The sequence below is a fragment of the Hevea brasiliensis genome, chromosome 7 (assembly GCF_030052815.1).
Source record: "Hevea brasiliensis isolate MT/VB/25A 57/8 chromosome 7, ASM3005281v1, whole genome shotgun sequence".
Classification (NCBI taxonomy): Eukaryota; Viridiplantae; Streptophyta; class Magnoliopsida; order Malpighiales; family Euphorbiaceae; genus Hevea; species Hevea brasiliensis.
The window spans coordinates 71,352,149-71,379,149 of NC_079499.1; the positions used below are offsets into that span (position 1 = coordinate 71,352,149).

The following is a 27,001-nucleotide window of genomic DNA, read 5'->3' on the forward strand; positions in this document are numbered from 1 at the left end:
TGAACAAAACCGAGGAAGTAACTATGCTGTTAATACTTGCATTCATCTCATTCATATAAATAGGAATACTCTAGCATGAATCATGCATATAAAAGAGAAAAATGAAAAGCTAAAAGATTACACGGGCCGTGTAAGAACTTTACACTCCCCGTGTAACATTCTGGAGCCTTGAACTAGGACTACATAGACTACAAAAACTTACACAGGTTCACCCCGTGTAGAGCTACACGCACCGTGCATCATAGAGGGAGAGAAAAGTTTTTGAAATTAAGTGGGACAAAAGGTTACATGGGTCCCCTAGGTAACTTACATGAGCCATGTAACCTATTTAGTGAGGCAACTTAAGGGACACACTTAACACCCTCCCGGTAACCGCTCCGTACATTCTACTGTTCCGGTGACCGGTGTCGGTCCGGACAGCTAGAACGTTCGGAAAAATAATTAAACTAAATTCAGGGATCATAATTAACTCAAATATTAATAAGAAAAATTTAGTAAAAATTTTAGAAATAAAATACAACTAAGTTAAATGAGCCGGTGCCCTAGCGAGGGGTAAACTGGAGGGAAGTTGCGGTTCTCGCAACGAGAAACCCTAGACCCGGGGGAAAAATTATAAAATAATTTTTGGGACTCCAGAGAAGGGTTATTGAGGTTCCCATGGCATTAGAATGCCAAGAAAATACCTAGAAAAATTTTTCAATCTGCATGCATAATTTTGACCCGTTAAGCTAAACGGAGGGCATTTTGGTCATTTCGCCTTCCGAGGTGATTTTTGGCCGACTTGTCCAGTTGAGTAAATAATTAATATAACATAAAATATGAATAAACATTACTAGAAATGAAATTTGAAATGAGTAGTGAAAGAAAAGAAAAGAAAATGCAAAATAATGCAAAAATGACATCATATGATGTCACTCACTTACTCACCAACCAATCACAATTGAGCTATCCTTTGACTAACAAATAAAAAGACAAATGAAGACCAAAAGAAACAAAAATGCAGCTGCCTTCTTCCTTATTCCAAACCAGCCGAAACCCTTGGGTAACCAAGCCACCATTGACAACTTGATCAAAGCTTAATTCTCTCCTTCATTTCACCCTAAAACCCTAGTTTCCTTTCACTAAAATTTGTTCTAGTACCTTGCATAGTCTTTTGGCAGCCAAGAAGAAGAAAGAAAGTGAAGCTTTCTCAAGCTTGGATTGGCATACAACAAGGTTAGTGCATATATGTGTAGTTAAAACTCATTTATTCCATGATTTAGGCTTGTAATGAATTAGATATTGTGAAATAATGAAACAAATTCTTGTGTATCTCCACCAAAGAATTCAGCAGCCCTAATAGAGGAATGGTTTTGAATGTTTTTAATGGACTTAGCATGTATTTGAGATTATGCTTAAGTTATATATCTATATAGATGTTGAATTAGGGTGTTAATTGAGGTTTGTGGGTAAAATGGCATTGGACATTAGGGTTTGAGGCATGAAAAATTTACTTGGATGACCAACCTATTAAAGAACACTCTAATGGTCAATAAGTGATCATTTTGGATACGTTGACCATAAATGGGACTGAAAAATGGTAGGGCAAAGTCAAGGTATAAACTGCCCTAGGACAGCAGCTTAGGGACTGAAAATTCAGTCCCTTTGCACTGCCATAACTTGGGCTGTGTTAGTCCAATTGATGTTTGGCCAATTGGACATGAAACTAGGCTTATAATGGCACATTTTTTCTGAAGAAACCATGCCCAAAAGACCAAAGCAAGAGGACCAAAACTTGGCCCCAATCCGGAACCCTGAAACTGCCTCTGCAGAATTGACCAAATGAACAGTAACTGTTCATTTGGCCATAACTCACTGTAGATTTGGTCAATTGGCCTGAAATTTTTACAGCAACAAGTTAAGACATAGAAAAACAACTTTCATGAAGGAACCTACCCCAAATTATGGCCAGAACCCATCCAAAAAAGTGGTTCCAGTCACTGTTCATGCACTGTAGATATGGTAATTTTCTGCAGAATGCATATCCGGACAGCTTGGGTTTTTGGGCCATATCTGGAGCTACAAAGCTCCAAATGGAGTGATTCAAAAAAGGAAATTAAACTAGACAAAATAAGGAACAACTTTTATGTTTTATATTTCTTCAAATTCCAACAGTAACAGTGTCCAATGGAACAGTGAAGTTGACTCACCAAAACTGAAAATTCTGCTTGTGTGGGTTTACACTTTGAAATGGTATTAACACATAATGCCAACAAGTTTTAAACACCAAATGTGGTATGTTGGGAGTGCCAAAGTCAATGTACACATTTTTATTCTAAAAGTCAACATTTTTGTTGACCAAATGATGAATAGTGACACAAAAAAAAATTGAAATTTACAAATTGAAGAATTTAAAAGTTTCAAATGCCCTAGTATACCTAACAAGATTGGTTTGGATAGTTTGGCATGCCAATAGGGTTCAGTTAGCAGTACTGCACATGGCAAAAATGCCATTCTGTGATTTCATGGCTTTTAGCCATTCTGACTTTGTATTGAGCTTTGGCCTTGTGCCTGATATATTTACAGCTTGTTAGCTGTTCTGTTGCACACCGGGAGATGCATATGTGACCGATGGTGTGACGGCCCGAGGTACTAGGTACCCAGTGCCAGTTTACCCGTTATCCATCCGATGCCTAGTGTAGGTTACTTGGGCAACCAAATGAATGAAAGTGAACAAAGTTACTGAATTAATGTATATATAACCATACTAAACAAATGAATCATACACATTCAATATATATTCGTTTTCTTGCTATTTTCTTGTTATTATATTATTGCACCACTAAGCATTATTGCTTAGCGCGTTGCTTTTGCCACGCGTAGGTACTGGAGATACCGATCGTGAGCCCAGTAGACCACAGACTGGGTGAGTCCATCCGCAGCTTTCGCTGTCCGTGTCACCTCGTCACCTGCAGTGCATTGGTAGGACACTAGATGTCATTTTGTCATTTTGTAATTAAACTTTTATTTCTCATATGTATTTGGGATTTATGTAATGTATTTTGAGCTTTATGTAAATAATAAAGATTTATGGTCATGTATGGAATTAATTTGAGTATTTAATGGTTGTTTATATATGAGAACCCTGAGAAAGGGATGTTTTGAGAAATGAAAAGGTTATTGAGACCTGAAATTGAAAAATTGTTGAGATCTCGATATTGAGTTTTGTGATGATATTGGAGTTGAGAATGAATGAATTTGTATATTGGAAGTGTTTTTAACAGGTTCCGAAGAACTGTTTTCTCTATTTTTAGCCGGTAGTCCGCCGGATTTTCTTTAAAATTTTCGGAACCTTAAATGAATAATACTTTCGATAAATGGCTTAAATAAATTGTATTTCATAAACTATATGCAAAAGCATGATATAAATAAATTGAGGAATATTAGAGTGTGCCGGTACACCGTGTGGCATTACTTACTCGGGTATACTGTACACGGGTAAGGGGTGTCACACACACGAGCCCTCAAACGGAATTACACAGGTTGTGTAACTTAGTAGAAGTAAGAAGTTTTAGACAGAAAGTTACGCGAGCCTACATATTGGGACCCATGTAGTGATACACGACCCATGTATCACGTTATAGATGCGATACCTGGGGCACGAAATGCAGGAAATGAAGGGTCACAACGACCCTTTAAATTCACCTATCGCCCTTAAACTACCTCCCATTCCAAAACTCTTCCTCTTCACGCTTCCTAACCTTAAAAACCTCTCAAATCTCCTCTCCCCTCACCAAACCCTAGTTTTTCACTCTCCCAAAGTCACCAATGGCTCCTGCAAAGAGAAAAGCCAAAGGAATGGGCTCTTCCTTAAGGCAAGGAGGTGACTCCTCACCCTCACCTCCTTAGCCATCACCTCAGTGCCCAAGAACAACAGCAGACCCACCTCCACCACCCCTACCACAAGCCGTCCCACAACCTCAACAGTCAGCACAACTAGAATTCTCTATCTTTTGGGGATTCTGCGATAACACCCACAGAGATTTATGTGCCTGGCTTAACAACCAAAGAATAATCTCCACAAACTACATGGACAATGGGTTGCTGGAGCAAATAGGGCTGCAAAATGAAATCAATGGGCTCATTAACAATATTAGGTGGATCAAATTTGCCCAACTCCAATTCCCTGCCTATCGGGACACCACACTAGAGTTCCTTGAAAGTTTCAAGGCCACTTTATAGCCCACTGACAATGACGACAAGGGTAGGATTGAGTTTTGGCTCCTTAGTATGAATCGGGCAATGAACATGGACGAGTTCAATGCCATCTTTGGATTCTATAGCACCGGGCACCAGGAGATCCCGCAAAATCGGATGGTCTACAATAGTGTTGACTTTTGGCATTCCATAGCCTTGAACACGGAGGTTTACAACTCTAGCAAGTCAAAATCTACAGGTAACACCAACCCTGCTTTGCGGTACATGCACTGGTTAGCCACTCACACCATCATAAGCTGTAGTGATAGCTTAGGCATGGTGAACGCTAATGAGCTCTTCATCCTTGGTGTATGGTCACTGGGCAGTGTTGTAGTATGAGATTCTTCTTGTGCAACCACCTTCAGCGCCTATCTAACTAGCCGACAGGGCATATAGTGCTTGGGGGCCTCATCACAGCCATCGCACTCCACTTTGGATTCATTCTAGGTCATCATATACTGCTCTCTATCTCGGGCACCTCCAAGATTGACCAGACCATCTGTATATCCATGGGGATATTTAAGAAGTTCGGCGACACCTGCTACTTAATTAATGCCGAATGGAATGTCATCCCTAGGAGGGAAGAAGCATGAGAAGACCTTGGTGAACCTTCACAGGCCCAAAGGGAAGCCCAAGAGCCACTCCATCATGAGTCCCCCGCTCGAATGCCTCCCTATATGCCACCATAAATGGGCCCCATCATTGCATACCTTCAGCGCATGGAGACTACACTCAATAACAGAATGCAAGCACTTAAAGGCAGCCTCCAGGAAGTCCACAACAAGCTGGATATAATTATTGAGAGGCTTGATGAAGAAGGACCATCGTTGCCATCAGAGACCTTTTAGAGTTAGGACTATAAGATAGGTTCTTTAATGTAAACATTCATATACCTTAGTCCTAAACTGCACCCATAGGTCTCTTTTACTTGTTTTTTATCCAAACTTTCAATCCTTAATACATAATATGCTTTTTTATAATTTTTGTGTTACCTTTTAATTTTTCATATTTTGTTGACATTGAGGACAATGTCAGATTTGAGTTTGGGGGTACAGAGGCATTTCATGCATTACATATCATTGCATTGCTTAATTATATCAATACTATGCTTGTGTATCAAAATTCCAGAAAATTTTGAACCTTGAACTTGTGAAACTTAGAATTATAACCACAATTACTAGTAAGCTAATAATTGGACTCCATGAGATCGAGGAATGAACGTATCTGGATAGGCAAAAAGGACTTTAATATGTTGTATATGAAAAGCCTAATCACCTTAGCAGAGCTAGACTAGTTAAACCCCTTCATAACTATTAATTTGTCACATTAAACTTGTGAAGTTAGGAGAAATATTTTGAAATGCAAACAAACCTAAAAATGCCTCACTAGCTCTAGAACATGTCTCTTGGTCCTATTGAGGCGAAATCCTAGCATATACTTGATGAAGAGATGATTAAGGCATTCTTTGACATAACCTCATTAAGCCTCAATAACCCTAGTCAAAAAATATATAGATATATATCCCTTGTAGCCAATTTGGGCTTATACTTTACTTGTATAACTTTTCTTGCTTACCCATAAATATATACCTAGCCCTAGCCCAAACACTCACCTTACCCTTTTGAGGAAGCCTAATATGCAAAGTATAGGTATATCAAGTGCAAAAAAAAAGGCATGGGAAGCAGGTGTGAAAAATCAAAAAGAGTGCAAGTGTGCAATTGAAATTAAGGGAAAACTTGCCTTTTCCAACCCAACAAAAGCAATGAGTTTGGGGGAAAAGAGTGATACATACATAAAAAAAAAAAAAAGAGTCCCAAAATAAGCATGCTTGGCACCATAAAGAAGCCCCTCTTCCCACGTAAAATTAGCAGAATAAACTTGGTATACTTAGAACTTTATGCATAAAAGCTATCCTCATATTTGCATTCCTTGAAACCCTTCATTGGTAACCAAATCATTATCCCTTATCCCCATTACAACCTCTCTAAAAGACCATTTGATCTTTTGAAAGTGTGTGCTACATTAGTGGAGATAGAGATTTGAGATGTGCCTATGGAGCTGGAATTGAGCACTTCATCACAATTATCCATAATAGAGGCAAATTTGGGAGAGTAAGTGTTTCTCAAATCTATTCTGATAAAACAAATTATTTGTGACTTATTAATAGGCTTGCATAGAGGAATAACTAGTTGAAACACCATGAAAGGGGGTGAAGTTCTAAGCAGGCAGCTATTAGAACCCCTAAGCCTTGAAGGAGGATAATTGGTATAAAGGATTGAAGGAGTTCAATTACATGCTTTTTGAATTGTTGGTTGTTTTCCTAAGTTATCCCCTAAAATGTGTTCTAAAACAAGGTTTTAATTTACTTAAGGACAAATAAAAGTTTGAGTTTAGAGGTATTTGATGCACTTATATTATATAGATATTTTTAAGCACATTTGTATATTATTTAATAGCATTTAGATAAGTAATCTCGTGCATAATCATTAATTTCATCAGCTTTTGTAAATTCCATTGTCAAGCTCTAAATTCCATGTTTTCTACATCATTTCAGGTGTTTGGATGAAGTTCCAAGGCATAAGAGTGCAAAAGAAAGCTTAGAAAGTCTAAAGGAAAGAGAAGTGTTGATGATACACTTTTACACGGGTCATGTAAGCAAAGCCACGAACCCATGTAACATACTACCAGGAGAAAACTAAAGAGCGAAGGAAGAAACGAAGTACACGGGCTATGTCCCATAACCCATGTAAACCATGGAGATCCGTGTAAGTCTCTTCCTGGCCCAGATTTAAGAATTCTTTAAAGAGCAAAAGAACACGGGTCGTATACTTGGACCCGTGTAACTAGCAATACCCCGTGTAATCTCCTGTGCCAATATGAGTTGTGGTCTTCGAAGCTCCAGTGAATTACATGACCCTAGGCCATGTAGTGACACACGGGCCGTATATCAACCGACAGCTAATTTTCTGATTTAGCTCCAGCTCTAGTTTTTAACAGAGAGAAGAGACTTCTAATGCTGTGGGGGACTCTGAAAACCTAACCCTAGGCACTGAATATAAATAGAAGCAGCAGAAAGCAGAAAAAGGGGGCATCCAGAGCCAGACAATAACACTTTCATCATTTTCCCATAGCCGCCTACAAGAGTAGTGTATCAGTATCAAAGAGGAGCCTTTAGCTGAAGTTCCACTAGATCAAAGCTGTAGATTCTCTTCGATTCTTTTGTTCTATTTCTTTAAGCAGATTTTTATTATTCTTTTTTTTTTTCTTTATGTTTGCTGAACTCACCATGAGTGAGTAATTTCCATATTCTAGAATTATGAGAGTAACGCTTGTAATCATTATTATGGACAAATATTGAGTTTTTATTTATTGGATTTGAGATTTATTCCTTTATTTAATTTCTTGCAATCTTAATGCATGCTATGTATTGGTACCCTTTTAGTATCGATTATAGATATTAACTAAACAAGTAAAAAGTGAAGATTAATATTAAAAAATCAAGATTTTGAACCTAGAAAATCTGACCTAGAGATAGGCTGGTAACCTTTGTGGAGTTCCAAAATTAATCATAGAACTTAAAGGGTTTTGATTTGGACTAATAACTAATGAAAGTAGGGTTTGGCTCTAATTGAAATACACCTTAGATACCTTGAGAGAGGATCTAAGATACTTTAGGATTAATTTCCATCAAGGAAAATGATTCTCAATCCAATAAATAGACAAGATTACATCCATAATAAGGTTAAAGTGTGAAATCTTAATTCTGGAATTATTTCAAAATAGGTTATTCCTTTTTAAGTTCCTTACCCTTTTTATTTCTAGTATTCAAAATAGACAAATTTCACTCTCCATTTTATTTTATAGCCTAAATAGCTAAAATCACTGTGTAGTCTGGTACTTACTAGTTAAATTCCTTGTAGGACAATACTCTACTCACTACTCTATAACTTTTTCGTGATCCGAGCACTTGCGAGGTTGAGAAACCAAAAAACACCTACAACCAACTGACTAATAAGAGAAGTCAAATTAGTTATTTGACTTTCTGTTTACCTCATTTACTTTTCTTATAAGTGGATTATTACTTCAAACTATTGTGAATTTGTAGCCATATTTGATATCAAGTTCTTTGCTGCTTCAGGTGTTTTATCTACCAAAGCACCTCCACTATCTACATCTATCATGCGTCTATCAGTAGGAAGAAGAACTTTATAAAAATATTGAATGAGTAGTTGGTCACTTATTTAATGATGTGGGCAACTTACACATAATCTCTTAAATCTCTCCTAATACTCATGCAATGAATCCCCATTATACTGCTTAATGCCATAAATATCTTTTCTAATGTTGGCTACCCTTTAAGCTGGAAAGTACTTCCCTAAGAACAGCTGCTTCATGTCATTCCATGTGTTTATGGAACCAGAGATACGTAGTAGAGCCAATCTTTAGTTGCATCCGCCAATGAGAATGGGAATGCTCTCAACTTAATTTGCTCCTCTGTAATACCTATAAGTTTCATGATTGAATACACAACATCAAATTCCCCAAGGTGTTTGTCAGGATCCTCACCTATAAGACTATAAAAAGTAGGCAATAAGTGAATTAAGCTAGATTTCAATTTAAAAGGTACTGTAAATGTAGGATATTAAATGCATAATGGTTGTTGGTTCATGTTAGGAGTTGTAAACTCCCTGATGGTGTGATTTTCATTAGCATTAGCAGCCATGGTTTCTAATTCTAAATCACTTGATGAATTTGAAGGTTTTTGCTCAAAAAGATGAGAAGGAATCACTTGTGGTTCATTTCTAACAAAAGTTTCAGTTTTAAATGGAGTGGATGATTTGGCTTGATGCTTGATGAATTTCCTGATACATTTAAGCCTTGTATCAAGTTCTTCTTTAGAAATGTAACCAAAGAATAAACACAAAAACTAAATATAAACAAATCTAAATTCAAGTTTAAAACAAATAATAATAACTCCCTAGTAACAGTGTTAAAATTTAATGTGAGCTGAATGCACCAATTAAAATGTCACACCTTACCCCTCCGTAAGGCATAGCATGCTCCCGTAGAATACTTAATGAACTACCGAACTTCACCTACCGATAACTCATTAGGTACCCTACAAGGGATTTTAAAACAATTTTCTTACATTTTGGAAGTGGTGAGCATTTTGGTAAGAATTAAAAACCATTTATTCAAAGTTTAAATACTAGTAAAAATTTTTGTCCATTCAAATTTTGTCGCAAATTTTATAAAAATTTTGACAGAGTTCCCTCTGTATTTTGAGAAACCAGTTCTTCAAATACCTGTAAAAAGCACTTCCAAAACTATTTTACAACTCCCAACCTCCAATAATTCACAATTCAACTCAAGTCAATCCATTTCAAAACAGTTTCACAATCCAAGTCAAATTTGTCAACTCAGTAGGTTCAATAATTCCATTCACAAAACATAAGGCAGAAAATCCATATGTACAATATCAAATTTACAGAAGAAAATCCAAAATAATATTATTACAATTTATTTACAACTGCTCAATTTACATTGATATTTATGACATTATAGTATTTACATCAAAATAACTATAAGGGTATAAAACAATACCCGTACAAAAAGGGATAAAAAAGATCTTGTCAATCCCGCAGCTCACTCTGCTGCTTTCTCCTTGCTTTTATCTGCGACAGTACATTAAACTATCGCTGAGTATAAACATACTCAGTGGTGCACAATAAAGATTTAAAATGCGATACATAAATCATTTATTGATGAAACATAATTTGAATACTTCACAATCACATTTCGCAAATATCAAAGCTCATAACAACTCATTTTGTCAAATAATATATTAAACAACAGTTTAGTCAAACAATTGCATAAACACAGTGTTGCCAAAGTCGTACACAACTTAAGCCATGACACAAAATTTCCGATCAATGCCGTGTTGTACACCACGATAAAGCAATCTCAACCCCATTAATCGAAACCAATGAGGGAGGTGGCTAGCTAGCTAATGAGTACTCATCCGATCTACAACCTCAACTGGTAAGCCAGAGAGGGAGGAAAATAAACGATCTCAACCCCATAAATGGAGGAGGAAATGTGATACTGTCATGCTAAGTGTGAACATAAAATCCATTTCAAACATTTCATTCAAATATTGCATACAAAAATCAAATCAATTTCCAAAGTTATAATTTGATCACAAGGTGGCAACACAAAAGTTCATATGTTCATAATGCATGCTAAATCAATTTTTCAAGAGTAAAATGCTTAAATAGGGTTTATTGTGCACAAACCTCAAGCCAGTCGTCCCTTAGCCTCGACTCGTTTCCTCGGGTTCCTTCCCGATATTCTTTTGAACTGAAACACAAAATTTTATAATGTTTTAGTACTAGAACTTAACATAAATCCCAAAATAAATTTTAACTTCGCATTTACCTATTTCTAACGTGTTAAATTCGACGTTCTCAAAGTTTTGTGTTTCGGGTTACTATTCACTGCACTATTCAAGTCAAATAGTTGACTTTCTAAGGCTTAATAGGTATGGGAACTCCAACTTCACCCACATACCATATTTTGGTCACTAAACTTGTTGGTTTTGGTCGTTTACTCAAAGCTTAGGCCGTTTAGGCAAAATTGCCAATTTTCGGTTTTGTGCTCCAAAGTTGCACTATTCCATTGGTCGATCTACTGTTGGAATTTGACAAAACTTCCTTCATAGAAAATGTTCTTTATTGTCTTAAGTGTATTCTCATTTTTGGATCACCTCAATCGAAGTTTTGTAGCTCAAGTTATGGCCAAAATAAATTTACTGTTCACGCAATCGCTCATACCGAGATTTTGGTCTTGGCAGATTTTTGGTCCAACTTTGGTTAATAATTTGATCAAGTTAAGTTCATAATTTGGTCTCACTTTCTTCATATGAAATGTTGTACTATGTCTTAGGTTTCCATCGGTTCAAGAATCGCCTAAATCCGAGTTTCCTAGAAAGAGTTATAGCCATCCAAATATTGCTGCTCAATGAAAATTCTGCAGAATCTCAGTACAGTAAATTTAACTTTGCTCAATGATTTGAATGAGTTAATGGCCTAATTTGGGTTGGTGTTCTTATGAAAGTTTTAGGTCTATATCATATCTAATTGCTGGTAAAATTTTAGGTCAATTTGACCTACCTAGCTCGAGTTATGACCAAATGAGCGATTCTTGTTCATTTGGTCGATTTAATCTTGAGGCAGCTGCTATCAATTCACTTTGGTCAATTGTTTCACCAAGTTTTGGTCAGTTTTGGTCATGGTTCCTTAATGAAAATTGTGCTCTTTTATGTCTATTTTCATCTCCAATTGGTGGCATATCAATTGGACTTGTAAATTGAGTTTTGGTCCTTCAAAGTGGGTTTGGTCATGCTGCCCAGCATGACCATTTACCTCAATTTAGTTTTCATTCCTATCATTCCCACACAAGTTATTTGGTTATAATTGACCATTATTTCACTTCACAATAGGTCAAACATGCCATTTATGCATTTCTCCAAATTTTGCCTCAAAACCCTAGGCCTCCAAACCCTAATCATACTAAATTGTTGCATTTAACTAATTCAAAACATTTAATCATGATCATTCAACACCAATAAGCTCACATACACCTTTAATTTCACCAAGTTCATGCATACACATCCTCAAACCCTAGTTGACTAAAATTTAGGTTTGGCCCTTCAACAATTTATTTCATTTCATTTTTCAACAATTTCTAAAGTAATTCAACTACTTAATAATGAATTTAAACATAATATTAAAAACTAACCACTAACCTCTTTTGTTGAATTTCTCCCTCTTCAAATCTTCTTTCTTTCCTCTTCTTTTTGTTGTCAAGATGCTTGTTAAAGTCCAAGAACAAGACTTACTTAAAGGAGTTAGGGAGTTTATAACATAAAATCAAGCTTTTGAAAGCTTGAGAAGGGTGTTAATGGTGGAAATGAAATGAGATGAATGAGGGAGAAGGAGTGACGGGAATGGAGAATGGAGAAGTAATCAAAATTTTTTTTCTTTTCTTTTATCTCTTTTGGCTTATGGAAGACCACAAATTCCAATTTAATAATTCACTTAATTAATTTGTTTATGACATCATTAGTGATGTCATCAACTTTGACTTTTCCAATCTCTTTCCTTTTCTTTTTTTTTCTATTTATTTTTCTATTAGTTCTTTAATTCTATTGTCGATTCTGAAATTTTCTTTTCTCCGATTTTATTTGACAGTTATGTCAGGAGTCAGCTCTCGGGGTCAATTGACCAAATTGCCCCTCGCCGGTTCATCCCGGTTTGCAAATAATCCAATATTTCTTCCGGCTCCCTGACCTAATTATTTGACTAACTTAACAGTTCTTTTTCGTGATTTTCTCTTTTCCACTATGTTCATAAGGGTCCTAAGGACCGCAGCGTCACTTTTTACTGTTCGAAATTTGAGTTTAAAATGACTTCATGATCGTTCAGGAGGTCACTCATCGCTGTGACTCTCGGCTCGTTTAACCTCTTATGTTCTGTTTTTCTTATTTATAGTTAACTAATTAAACATTACTAATTATTTGTGTTTATGGCTTCTCAAATTGTCTTAGGTGTGGCTCTAATCCCAATAATTGTCCGGACTGACACCGGTCACCGGAACAGTGAAATATACCAGGCTATGCAAACGAAGGTGTTACATAAAAGTTCTCTACCTAAACTACTTATATGTAGGATAAGTAGAGGTCAATCCCATAAGGAATGAGTAAATGCAAACAAAAAAATAGATCTTAGAGACACAAATAAACAAAAAGAACTTAAAATAGATAAAATAAACACCTAATCTATCAAATTGAATATGCAAGGTAAAATAAAAGGGGGTTTTGATTTGTATTCACTAAACTACTGAAGCCAAACTAAGAGTGCTATAATATAAACTAAAGCTAATAACACTTATGAATACTCAACACAACTAGATTACAATAAATTCAGTAAAGAAGGTAATATGAATCAATCATTGACTAAAGATACAAATTTATTGAATTCAGTAAATTGGTTATAGAAGTTAACAACTTTCTTATTTTTCCTTACAGAATATATTAACTAGGAAATGCTCTATAATTAGTATTTTACCATTGCACTCAATTTAAGATTAGAGCAGCTTATAATTATGTTTAATGGTAGTATTAATAATTAGAAAAACATCCCAATTCAACGTAATAAACTCATTCAGCATGATTTATTTAACTTAGAAACTCATCTTTATAATGAAATAAATCATTGTGTGCTACTTGTAGTTAGATTATTCAAGCTATTACATACTCAAATTATCATAACTTAGCAATATACTTTCATGCGTAATTAATTAGTTGGCCATTCTAACTAACCATACATTTAACATTCATAACATAAACCAAAAGATAACTAATACTCAATATATAACAAATCTTGATTTTACCAAACTCAAATCAAAGTCTCATGGTAACATGTTCCATGGCTTCAATTATCTCCCTGCTGAATTACAAAACTACTCACACATAACTAAAAACATTAAACATAAACAAAGTAACAAAAGAAGAGAGAAAAGCATGTTGCCCCTTTTAAAAGTAATTCAAACAACTTGGATCTAATGTTGATGATGATACTACACCCTTCAAAGGATGCAGAAGCGTTCCACAAGCCAAAAGAAAAAGAAATCACATTAGCAATCTGATCAAGCAATTGATATCTTTGAATGTACAAATAAGGAATTTGGCCACTATGAGTAGAAGAGAATTGAAAGGCTCCATATCTGTGTTTTAGACCCTTTTTATATAGAAAAATAGTTTAACTAAGACTCTAGATCTAATTTGGAAGTCCTAGTTGTATTCTGATTTAAAACTCTCTCAAGAATCCTAGTTAAAGTAGGAAAACAAGTTAAAACCAACTCTCCTTATATAGATATACCACTTGCATGACCTTAGAGACCCACACATCTCTATTTTATTTTTGCTAGGTTTTAAATAAAATATTTAAACTTACCAATTAATGCTCTAATTCCTAGTTCCGCATAATTAACCATAAAGAGTTCAAACACACTCAACATGAGACCCTCAATGTAATGTAGCTCAATTACTCTCATTCTTCATATATCACCTCAAAATATATCAACTAAGATCCATCTAAGCCCACAAGGTCAGATTTACACTCTAAATAGTGGATTATATACGAGCTCCATTCAAGTTATCCAAAGAAGCTCAATATGGATTGATGTCTAAATGTATTTGTTTTTCACCATTAGCCTCTAAATACCATGAATAAGATACCTTTAAGCCCATTTTATCATTGGCTAAATCTTCATTGAAATTATAGCTTCTTTTGCCTTAAAATGCTTATTGTGTATTTTGATTCTTTTTGTGCTCAATTTACCTCTTTACGCTTCTTAAGCTCTTAGATGCTCTTGTAAACACCTAATAACATAAACATAAGCATTAACAAGTTAATTGAATAAGAAACAAACTTAAAAGACTAAGTATACAACGATAAAAATATGATATTTTGAGCAACCATCAATATGTGATATGTACAGTACTAATGTATCTTATATGCATTAAGCATAACTAATGGATACTAAGCTAATCAAGTTGAGTGTCACTGAATAGTAGTTAAGAACATTCTAACATACTTAAGAAAAACTAAAGATGTTTGTCTAGTCTATGAAGGTGAATTAATAATTAAAGGATATTTGGATACCATCTTTTAGTTCTATATAGATGATGACAAATCCCAGCCTAGATATGTTTACACTAAATGATGGTATTGTGAATTGGAAAGAGTTACAAAAAGGAAACCACATTAGACTTTACATTTGAATCTAACTACATCTTTGTGTCAAATGAAACCAAAATGGTAGTTTAGATCAAGAAGCTCATTACTAAACTTAGTGTGGTTTCTAGCATTAATAAACTAGTTACCTTATACTGTGACAACAATGGAGTCATAACATAAGCTAAGGAACAAAATTCTCATAAACAATTTAAACATGTACTGGGTGATTCCACTTAATTAAAAAGTCATTGAAGGAAAGATGTAAAGATATAGCTGTTAGTAGTATGCCCTAGAGCATAACTAGTAATTTGTATCTTGTAAATATTAATTCCTCTTTAATGGCATACAACTTTTTTTTTTAATTTAAATTGTTTAAATTTAATTGATAATATCTTTTAACAACTTGTTAGATATTCTATTCTTAAGGTGTTAAGAATATGAATGACGGAACAATCCAGTACAAGTGTTATAAATTTTGATTCATTGTCAAGGATACCTCATTGGATATGATTTATCCATATAGATTGTCACCTATGTTTGTTTCCATAGATTAGTATAAGATATTAATAAGATGGGATGGTGAGTCTCATGCCATATAATAAACATGGTGGGCACTTATAAGATAAATATGCTAAACCAGTGACATTAAGATGATGTGTACATGGAATTTACTCTTATCAACACATGATCATCTAGGTTATAATAGTGCATATAATCTCTTGACTTAAGATAACACGGTTATCTTATGTACAGGTGGTTTGAGTTTGATACCGTTTACATTCTTGTACTAGGTATGAGTATACGAACGTGTGTCAGCTCTAACTAGTTATATATGGAGATAGGTGTTTAGTCAAAATAGAATCCGTTGCCATAAGTAAATAGGAATAAAATCTTATGTCCATTTTAATTGTTCTTGATGAATAAAGTTCCTGGCCAGGACAAATAGACTTGTTTAAAAAAGTATTTCTGATTGAAAAGTCTTATTAATCAAGAATTGGAATTAAAATAAGGACATATGATTCTAAGCAATTAGGGTTTGACATAAACCATGACCCTAGCTAGAATTGAGATTTTGTAACGAAGAGATTTTAGTGCATGGTATGTATGATCAAGGTTCATGAGTTAAGTATAAAATAATTCATTACTAGTTGGGTAGTCATGATACACTATGCTAGGTGTCAATCATGATTTATGAGAATTAAAAGTGATAAGAGAATATCACTCTAAGTATGGAATAGTTCAAATAATATTAAAGAGTTAATATTATTTTCATTGCTAATTAGTAATGAACCTAGAAAGTCATACACAATAAGAATAACATTATCAAAGCATAATTAATTTGATTAATTAATTAAATGTTTAATTAATTAAATTAAATTAAATTTTTTTTGTTTGCAATTAGATTACAAATTCTCTAGTATGATTTAAAACTAAATTCATCAATGAAAGTATTAAAGTTAATATTTAAAGTGTTTAAATATAAACTTGATTAATTTATTTATAAGGTAAGAGATTTTAATATGGTTAAAATGGCTTGAGAAGTTATAAGAGAGAAAAATTAATGGTTAATTAGTATTTTCAATAATGCTAATTGATTAATGTTTTAATTCCCTTATTTTTGCTATTTTGAGAAGTGGACAAATCAAAATTAGAAAACACATCTAATTGATAAATTAGATGTAGACACCTATAAAGTAGGTAATCATTGGTGGTCAACCACTAATTGATCTTAAGGGGAATTAAATATCTCTAATGATTAGAGATTAGATAATAACTTTTGAAGATTAAGTGTTAATCTCTTATTCTTCTACTTTTCTCTCTCAAACCAAGCTCTCCCATCCTTTTCTTTGTGTTTGATTCAAGAGAAATTTGAAATAGTTACTCTTGAATTAAAGTTAGAGAAATTGTTTCTCTACACTTCCATAAGCATAAAACTAAGAATAACCTTAAACTTCATTTTTGTGCAAGCTTGGTCAAGACAAGGAGAGGAAGCACAAAGGAGTTTTAGGTGAAAATTAGTGCTTTGGTCATCTTGTTCATGTGGACAGACTAGAGCATTGACTCTTGGCGATCTAAGCTTCTCGGATTAGGTGTTGAATGTGATTCTGCTTCTATACATGTAAAATCCTTAATTTTATCTTAATAATTTTAAGGTTTAAGTTTTCCAATTGGCAAATAGGCTTTTTAGTAATTGAGTTGCAAGTATTGTAACCTAAAACATGTGTTTTTGCAATAGCATAAAGAATTTGCATATTGCATGAAACATTAGGGTTTAAAATTTTAAAATTGCTATTTTTGCACCCTTGGTCCTATTTTTCTTTCAATTTGTATTAGAGCCATTCTATTTTGCCAGTAGGAACTTTATTTCATATTATATGTTGTTGGGAATCAAGAAAAATTCATTTCGGAATGTTAAAATTGAAAATTTTTGAGCTCTAGACCTGTTACACGGCCCACAGTGGGTTCTGGAACACAGGCCGTGTAACCTTCTATTGGAATTGAAAATTTTACAGAAAAACATGTCCTCAGTGTGTCCTATTACATGGCCGATGATGGAAAACACGGCCCATGTTATGAAACACACCCTGGGCTGTGTTCAGCTCGGTGTGTCCAACTACACAGTGCGTGTTACAGAACATGACCCGTGTTATTGAACACGCCTAGGCCGTGTTCTGCTGAAAATTTCAATTTTTCAAATTTTCTTGTTTTTCCTAATTTTTCATTATGGTTAACCAAAATAACATGATTTTGGATGAGATTCAAAAAGGAGAAATAATTATTTATTTTTAATATTGGATATTTAAAATATTTCATTTTGTTTAATAGTTGAATATGGAATGCATGAAGGATGATCATGGACTTAGACTGACCTATGTTATTGTTTTTTTTTTTTATGAGAATGTAATAATTATTTTTATTGTTTACAAAAGGCATGTATTATAAAGTTGTTAAGTCCTAGGTTGTAAATTCCTTTATTTGGGCTTGCATACTCTTTTTTTTTTTTTTTTTTTCACCTTGGTATGTCAAGGGTACTTAATGTAGTTGGCTTTGGTGGAAACAACAAGAAGAAAAGAGTTCATATCATTGATGGAGATCAGTGGGAGTACAAGACTTCAAGAGTTGAAAACTATCAAGCTTGGTTCGAATAGATGAATATTTACCTAGGATTCCCATAGAATAGTCCATGATCATGCCTTTTACATTACTGTTGATGAATGTATGTATGAGATATGTATGTTCATGAATGTATATGAGATATGCATGAAAAATGATTAATGTGCAAAGTGAGACCAAATAGTAACTAAGTTGGCCATGAAATCTTTTAATTAAATGGTTAAGTTAGTAATGGTGTAATTTAAAAATTACATCATGGCTCTCCTAAAGTAATTATTTAAGAAGTTTTAAACATTTTACATTGTTGCCTATGGTAATATAGGAATGATGTATTTGGTTTAAGGGATCTTCTTAAAGTAATTGTTGGAATATGAGATGATGTGAGTATGTAAACACTTTAGTGATCAATAATGTATGTACATGAGATCATTAAGGTTCAAATTTGCATGCTTACTTAGTGGGCTTAACTTAACTAATGCAACATAAATAAAAAATGGATGTACCTAAAGTTTTGAGCATTAGGAAGTAAGTATTTGATTAAACGTCACATGAGATGTGAAGAGTAAAGTGTTACCTGTAAAATGTTATGAATTCAAGAATAGATATACTTAAGAATGATTAACAATTTATAAGAATTCAATCACCCAATAGAAATCTGTTCCAACTAGAATTTCCATTTCCTACTTTGAAAGTGTAGGATTCATTAAATTAGAGGGAGGACCAATTTGATTAAAAGACCATGATCATTTTGGTTAATTACTTGGTATAATGTACTAATTAGAATCTTGTTATTTTCTACAATAAATTCTGATAAAATGATATCAAAACCCTCTAATATACTTGCTAGCAAGCTGGACAATAATAGGCTAACTAGGTCTAACTTCTAAGATTGATTAAGAAATCTCAAGATTGTCTTGAATTTAGAGCCTAATGGATATGTTCTGGACTCAAAAGTTTCTGGTCCCACACTTGAAGGGGCTTTTTAAGAGGAACACGATACTTTGCCTAAATGGAAGGAGGATAACACTGTAGCAAAATGTTACATGCTTGCTTCCATGACTAATGAGTTGCAGAAGTAACATAAAAAGATGCATACATCATCTAAAATCTTGGATCACTTATAAGATTTGTATGGTAAACATAACAGGAATGCTACATATAAGATATCTAAGCAGTTATTTAGGATGAAGATGACAGAAATGATGGATGTGGGATCCCGTATACATAAGAAGATCAGGCTCATTGAGCAGCTTGAGGCTCTTGAGTTTTAAATGGACTTCTCACTTCAAATAGATTTGATTTTATAATCTCTTCTTGAATCATTTGGATCATTTATCACAAACTTTCATATGACTAAGATTGAATGCACCTTTGCTAGGTTACTAAATTTGCTGGTAATTGCAAAAATAATATGCCTAGAAATAAGGGGAAGGAAGTTGCTTTAGTTGCTTCTTCCTCTTCTAGAAAGTGTAAGAAGAAGAAAAGCAACAAAAATAAGAAATCTTCCACCATAGGTCCTTCTGGAAGAATAGCCAATAACCAATCAAAGAAGAAGAAAAATACTAAAGCTGTTACAGATAAGGGAAAATGTTTTCTTTATTAAAAGGAAGGGCATTGGAAAAGAAATTTCCTTGAGTATTTGGTGTCGCTGAAGACAAGAAGGATAAGCCTTCTTAAGGTATATCCATATCTTAATATTTAGATACTAATAATACTTATAGTTTTTAAATATTGTTACAAGTTCTTACATATGTTTTGATATGTAGGAACTAGCAAGTAGTGAAAGCGTAGAGGCACAAGATGTTAGACTTCGAATTGGCAATGGAGCAAGTGTTGCAGCATTAGCCATAGGGTTTAAATCTATGTATTTAAAGGAACATGTTTTGTTTTTAAATCATATGTTGTATCGACCTGATGCTTTTAAAAACATTATTTTTGTTTAGTTTGACTAGAAATGGATATGAATTTCATTTCATAGATGATGTTTGCAATATTTATTTTAGAAATAAAATTGTTGGCATGGGTTATTTGAAAGATAGTCTTTATTATTTAGATAATAATAACAAAACAACTGTAAGCAATCAAATTGAGTTTAATGCAATCATTAAAACCAAATCAAGTTCAAGATAACTTTGCCACTTAAGAATAAGTCATCTTACAAAAGATAGAATTACAAAGTTGGAAAAGATGGGGTTTTATCCATATTAGGTTTTGAACCTACTCCAACTTATGAATTATTTATCAAACATTATCGTTAGAGACAGTTTAATTTAGTACTGAAACACTTCAAATTGTGTTTCTCAGTTAGCAAAGACTCAGGAAAAGAGAAGGAAACACTGAGTCAAGACCAGGAGATAGTTATCAGAGGTTTGTGCACAATAACTATTTCTTTTGAATTTTTCAATTGAAATGAATTATGACTATTTGTACATTATTGTTTTAAATTGTGGAAATGTGTTTGAATGGATATTTATTGCTTGAAAAGCACTGTAAATGGTTTGAAATTGTGAGAAATTGTTTGAATGATATTGATGGATACTTATTGATTGAAAAGCATTAGAAATGGTTTGAAACCACAGCTATCATGTATATTGATTGTATTCCTTGCTAGCTTGTCTAGTGGGACGAATTGAATTCCCTCTCTAGCTGAAGTGTTGAGGTGTGTGCTTGTTGAGGACGAATTGGATGAGTACTCATATTTTTGCTAGCTAGCTATGTTATTCGTCAATAGTCATTGACTTTTGGGACAAATTGAATACCTCATTAACCATTGGCTTTTGGGACGAATTGAACTTTGGAACATGATTAAGCTGTGTGTGATTTATTGATTTGTATTATGAGATTATAAAATGGAGTTAAATTCTTATTGACATTCACTGTCTTTTGAATTTAATCATGATTTGATTTATTGAAATTATTGTGATATGGAGAAATGGAGTTTAAATTCTTGTTGACATTTATTGTCTTGAATTTAACTATGGTTTTGAGTATCCACTCTTTATATGAATTATCAATTGTGATTTAAAATTTTATTGGTTAATATTGTGCACCACTGAGACATTGTCTCAGCGATAGCTTTTTATTGCTGTCGCAGGTAGACAGACAGACAGGGCAGCAGACTAGGCTGCTAGTACATCCAGCGAGAGATTATCGGGTATAGCGAGTATACCGCATTTTGCATTTTGTACTGTAATGTATAACCACTGTATGTATATATTGTTTTTGGTTTTGAGCAGTTGTAAATTAAAATTGTACATTGAAGTTGTAAGTAAATTATGAGTTATTTTGACTTGTAAAAATTGTATTATATTTCTTTTATCTCAGTCTTTGAAAAATCACTGTGGATTTGAGTTGAGAAATATGTTGTGTTGAGAAATATGTTGGAGTTGAGATTTGGAAATATATTGAAGTGCTTTTTACAGTTTTCAAGAACTGCTTTATCAAAATACAGATGGCACTTTGCCAAAATTTTCTGAAATTCCAAATAATTCAAATGTGTTAGTTTTATCGCTTGATTCAAAAGGTTTTTAACACTGTAAATAGTGCTCACCATCGTAAAAGAAGTAAGAAAAGTTTTGAAATCCCTTATAGTATATTTAATGGGTTATCGATGAAGCGGAGTTGGTAATTCATTAGGTATACTACGGGATCATGTTATGCCTTCTGAGAGGGTAGGGTGTGACATGTTTTAGTGGTATCAGAGCAAAGTTTTTAAATTCTATTTTCACATGTTACTTGAATATTCTTTCTTCATAGTACAACTGCTCAACATCATTGTTTGATACATGCAGTACATTACATTATAAATATGCACTAACGGGAGGAAATCTCCTTGTGTTATTTGTTCAGGAAATTTAAAATCCTCGCATTGACTATGGAAGAGGGTGATCGTTCAGTCGATCAATCTATTGAGGTGAGGTGCAAGGGGATGCTGACCCTACATAATGTCGATGGTTCAAGTGACACCGGCCTGCGATCAGCGATTTCTGCTCGATTCGCTCGTGAGATGGTCGCAATGTTCTAACAAATGGTCGGTAATGTGCCTACTCAAGTCCCAATACAGACACGATGGTACAACCACGATCTCCTACTAGGCGATATGACAAATTGATGAAGTATGGGGCTCTGAGTTTAAGAGGACGATAGATCCTCTAGAAGGTGAACAATGGTTAGAGAGGATGGATAGGGTATTCAAGAAACGCATTGGACAGGAGGAGCTCGATTTGAATACTCGGTATCTTTGTTCTGAGGATGCTTATGGTAGTAGAAAACCATTCCCCACAGTCTGGTAGAACCTGCAGTGCTAACATGGAATGACTTTCTCAGGGAATTCAGACAAAAGTATGTCCCTGATGCTTATGTAGACCAGAAGCTACAAGAATTCCTAAGTCTGAAACAGGGGAGCAGATCAGTGGCTGAGTATGAAAGAGAATTTTCCCGCCTGAGCCATTATGCAATTAGTTTACTTGCTACCAGCAGGGAGAGATGCAAGAGGTTTGAAACTAGCTTGAAGCCCAATATCAGATTACAAGTAGTCAGGTTCAAACACACTAACTTCTCTGAACTTGTTTCTCAAGCCCTAGAGTTGGAAAGAATTGAGTCTGAAGCTGCTCCTAAGAAAAATAAATCAGAGAAGACAGAGAAAGAGGGAAAATCTGTAGAATAGAGTTCTAGTGGTCCTACTGGAAAGAGGAAGAACTATGGAGGACATGGCAGAGGTGGCAAGAAGTCTGGTAGGGGAAGATATTTAGGACAGAAGCCTCCTCAGAGTACCAGAGGTTCCTACCCTCCCTGCCAATGTGAAACTTGTGGAAGAAATCATGGTGGGATATGCTACAAGGCTATTAGAGCCTGTTATAACTGTGGAGGCACAGGACATTTTGCCAAGGACTGCACCAGTAGTCGCAGAGTTAGACCACCTCCTACTACTGCAGAAGGGTCAGTTCAGAGCTCTATCACTAGAAGTTCACAACCACCCAGCAGAGGTAGAGGCAGGGGTAGAGGTAGCCCAGTAGGCAGCCAAGGCACAGTGAAACAATTAGAGCAAGACAGTGCTCCAGTCAGAATCTATGTAATGAGACAGAGAGAAGAGGCTGAGACATCTGATGTTATGGCTGGTACCTTCTCAACTTTTAACCAAGATGTGTTTGTGTTATTTGATCCGGATTCTACCCATTCTTATGTGAGTGCTAGCATCATTGATTGTATTGCTGTTCCATGTACACAAATGGACTTTGAGGTGCTAGTAACAAGTCCGCTAGGACAGGAGGTCAGGGTTAATAGAATATATAGAGATTGTCCTTTGGTGATCTAAGGACACACTTTTCTGTCTGATTTCATTGAAATGCCCTTCAGAGATTATGATATCATCTTGGGCATGGATTGGTTAGCTAGGCATCATGCCATGATTGACTGTAGGCTGAAGACAGTCACTTTTGGTCTCTCTCAGTACAGTGATGTGGTAATACATGGGGAGAGGCAGTTATTGCCATCAAACATCATTTCGGCTGCACTAGCCAGAAAAGTGATCAGAAAGGGGTGTGAAGCCTACTTGGCACATGTGGTAGACACCCAAGTGGGGAGTCCAGCATTGAAGGACATCCCTACAGTACATGACTTTCTAGATGTGTTTCCTGATGAATTGCCAGGATTACCTCCGGAAAGTGAAGTGCAGTTTGAAATTAATGTTATGCCTAGTGTGGATCCAATCTCCATAACGCCATATAGAATGGCACCAGCAGAGTTGAAGGAGTTGAAGATACAATTGCAAGAATTATTTGAAAAGGGCTTCATCCGCCTTAGTGTGTCACCTTGGGGAGCACCAGTGTTGTTTGTTAAGAAGAAGGATGGTACTCTCTGCTTATGCATTGACTACCGGCAGTTGAATAAGGTGACAATAAAGAACAGATATCCATTGCCTCGTATTGATGATCTATTTCATCAGTTGAAAGGTGCAGCTGTATTCTCCAAAATTGATTTGCGATCTGGTTATTATCAGTTGAAGGTTCAAGAGCAAAGTATTCGAAAAACTGCTTTCAGAACTCGGTATGGCCACTATAAGTTTCTAGTAATGCCATTCGGGTTAACAAATGCTCCAGCTGCTTTTATGGATCTGATGAACACTATCTTCAGACCATATCTCGATTAATTTGTGGTGGTGTTTATTGATGACATTTTGATATACTCGAGGAATGCAGAAGAGCATGACAGACATCTGCAGATTATACTGCAGACTTTAAGGGAGAAACAGCTATAAGCCAAATTGTCAAAATGTGAATTTTGGCTGAAAGAAATCTCCTTTTTGGGACATGTTGTGTCAACTGAAGGGATCAAGGTAGATTCCAGCAAGGTAGAAGCTATCCTTAATTAGAAGCCGCCCAGGAATATCAAAGAAGTTCGCAGTTTTCTGGGTTTAGCCGGAAAATATTACCGTCGGTTTGTGAAGGGGTTTTCTATGTTATCTTCTCCACTGACCAAACTGCTTCGGAAAGATGTAAAATTTCAGTGGACTGATAAATGCCAGCAAAGTTTTAATGAGTTGAAAAGGTGTTTGACTGAAGCTCCAGTCCTCACTTTACCTACCCCGGGTAAAGAATACACAGTTTATAGTGATGCTTCTCACAATGGGTTAGGCTGTGTACTGATGCAAGATCGGAATGTCATTGCTTATGCATCACGCCAGTTGAAACCGCATGAGAGGAACTACCCAACACATGATCTGGAGCTAGCAGCTATTGTTTTTGCTCTGAAGATCTGGAGACACTATTTGTATGGGGAGAAATGCTACATTCACACAGATCACAAGAGCTTGAAGTATTTGGGCACCCAGAAGGAATTGAATTTGAGGCAGAAGAGATGGTTAGAACTCATTAAAGACTATGATTGTTTAATAGACTATCAGCCAGGGAAAGCAAATGTGGTGGCTGACGCCTTAAGTCGCAAGACTATGGCAAGTCTCAGAGTTTCTCCTTTGCCCATGGTATATGAATTGAAAGCACAGCATGCCAGTTTAGAGATTGATGATGAGGGACAGACAGTAGTTGCATGGCATGTACAACCAGTGTTGATTGATCATATCAGAATGGCTACTCAAAGTGATGAAAAATATCAGAAGCTACTGAAAGAAGTCCAGCAAGGCAAGAAACCTGAATTCTCTGTGAGAGATGATGGTTTATTACTACATCAGGGTAGAATGTGCATTCCTAGTGATGTAGAATTGAGACAGATCATTATGAAGGAAGCATATGAGTCTCCATTTGTTATGCACCCTGGTGGAACTAAAATGTACAGAGTAATGAAAGAGCATTACTGGTGGATGGGTATGAAGAGAGATATAGCTGAATTTGTTTCCAAATGCCTAACTTGTCAGCAAGCGAAGGCAGAACATCAAGTTCCAGCTGGTTTGTTACATCCTTTGTCAGTACCAGAGTGGAAATGGGAACGGATAACTATGGATTTTGTTACAGGACTTCCAAGAACACAGAATAGTCATGATGCAGTATGGATTATAGTTGACAGATTGACCAAGTCTGCTCACTTTTTGCCAGTTCGGATGGATTATAGCCTAGAAATATTAGCCAAATTGTACATATATGAGATTGTAAAATTGCATGGAGTGCCAGTATCAATTGTGTCTGACAGAGATCCTAGGTTCACTTCTAGAATCTGGGGTAGTCTTCAGAGAGTCCTAGGAACTAGATTGAACTTTAGCATAGCATTCCACCCACAGACAAATGGCCAGTCTGAGAGGGTTATTCAGATATTGGAGGATATGCTACGGGCTTGTGTGATTGAATTTAAAGGTAGTTGGGATACACACTTGCCTTTGATTGAGTTTGCTTATAACAACAGCTACCAATCAAGCATTGAGATGCCTCCATATGAAGCTTTGTATGGCAGAAAGTGCAGAACTCCCTTATGTTGGGATGAAGTAGTTGAAAGGAAGATGATTGGGCCAGAAATTGTTCAGCAAACAGAGGAAAAGATCATATTCATCAGAGATAGACTCAAGGCTGCATCAGACCGTCAGAAGTCCTATGTTGATCAGAAGAGAAGAGATATTGAGTATGCAGTGGGTGATAAAGTATTCCTCAAAGTTTCTCCTTGGAAGAGAATTGTGAGATTTGGCAGAAAGGGGAAACTGAGTCCTCGTTTCATCGGACCATATGAGGTTCTGGAAAGAGTGGGTCCTTTGGCGTATCGGTTGGCATTACCTCCAGAGTTAGCAAGGATACACAATGTCTTCCATGTGTCCATGTTAAGGAGGTACAGATCTGACCCATCTCATGTACTATCAGTTGAAGAGATTGAGGTAAATCCAGACCTCTCATATGAGGAAGAACCCATAAAAATTCTGGCATATGAGGTGAAGCAGCTGAGGAATAAACAGATACACCTGGTTAAAGTGCTGTGGAACCATCATTCAGGCCAGGAAGCTACTTGGGAACGAGAAGAGGATTTGAGGAGACAGCACCCACAACTATTCAGAGACCAATGCCAGGTGAAATTTTGAGACGAAATTTATTTAAGGGGGGGGGGGGGAATTGTAACACCCCTAAATTCGGTAGTGCGTTCTACTGTTCCTGTGACCAGTGTTGTCCGGACAGCTAGGATTCCTAGAACTACACTTCGATATGAGTGAGGAGACATAAAATAATGAAATACAAGAAAAGAAAATACAAGAAAAACAAAGGAAAAATAATAGTAAAGAAATGCAACCAAGTTAAGCGAGCCGAGAACCCTAGCGATGGGTGACCGCATAGGGAAGTCACAGCGTGGACCGTTGACTAGCCCTGGACCGCGGGGAACCTTGGAAAATATTTTTAGGAATTAAATAGACCCCTATTGAA

At 35.4% G+C, this 27,001-nt stretch overlaps 1 non-coding gene across 1 annotated transcript; it reads left to right on the top strand.

Moving 5' to 3' along the window:
- Positions 1 to 8,475: 8,475 nt before the first annotated feature.
- Positions 8,476 to 8,582, top strand: LOC131181887 (small nucleolar RNA R71). The gene has a single exon (XR_009150361.1). It is a non-coding gene; the product is annotated as a small nucleolar RNA R71 (small nucleolar RNA).
- Positions 8,583 to 27,001: the final 18,419 nt, after the last annotated feature.